Below are 819 nucleotides of genomic sequence, written 5' to 3'. Positions count from 1 at the left end.
AAGTAAAACTATTAAACTGGAGAGAAAAAAAGTATATATATATATATAGAAAAAAAGTATATATATATGTTTAAGACGTGAATTGTTGTAATATAGTTTAAGGCGCAAAGTATTGTAACTCACCAATGTAGATATTCCCTCAAACTCGGGTCACTAGGGCTAGGGGCATCTGGGTTCACAGCAACCTATAAGTAAAATTAAATAAGAATTAATTAAGTCATTAAAATCACTTTAATTTGTTTTAAACATATATAATCCCATGTCATAACTATTTTTCTTTCAAGTTTTGGCAAACTTTAGTTATTGTTTGAGGGTAATGCTAAGGAGACAAAAAAAAAATAGACAGAATTTATCTTATTTAGTATTTATTAATTGTCGCAACAATTAATAAATATTAAATAAGGTAAGTTATGACTGTTTTTGGCTGATTTTCTTTGACTACTAAACATTTTCGGTATTTTAAGTATATTAGTAATTTTATATCTAACATCTGAAAATGTTATATTAGATCAATTATATACTCAACAATAATTACGATAAAAACGAGAGAAGTATTTTTAATTCTAAAAGTTTTGATATATGCTTTTTTTTTCAATAAATAAAATACCAAATTCAAAAGAAGAGGAATGAGATATAGAATTTGTATAAAATTTTTTTGTTTCTTTTTTTCGTTACAATGTCTTGTCTATAGAGGTGGAAAAAGGTTAGGCGGCCTGCAGGGACCTGCAGTTTGGTCTGTATAAAAGTCTTATTATGTTAATAGGCTAGGCCCATGTTCACTAATTAATCTGGTCTGGCCTGTCAGGTCTGTTTGGACCT

At 27.7% G+C, this 819-nt stretch overlaps 1 pseudogene; it reads right to left on the bottom strand.

The window, feature by feature from the left end:
* The window catches only part of LOC107490527 (pentatricopeptide repeat-containing protein At3g18020-like), a 15,648-nt pseudogene that overhangs the window by 6,033 nt on the left and 8,796 nt on the right, over positions 1-819 (bottom strand).

The sequence above is a fragment of the Arachis duranensis genome, chromosome 5 (genome assembly GCF_000817695.3).
Source record: "Arachis duranensis cultivar V14167 chromosome 5, aradu.V14167.gnm2.J7QH, whole genome shotgun sequence".
NCBI classification, from domain to species: domain Eukaryota; kingdom Viridiplantae; phylum Streptophyta; class Magnoliopsida; order Fabales; family Fabaceae; genus Arachis; species Arachis duranensis.
The sequence above is the reverse complement of the archived record's forward strand: the minus strand, read 5'-3'. Positions and strand labels throughout refer to the sequence as shown.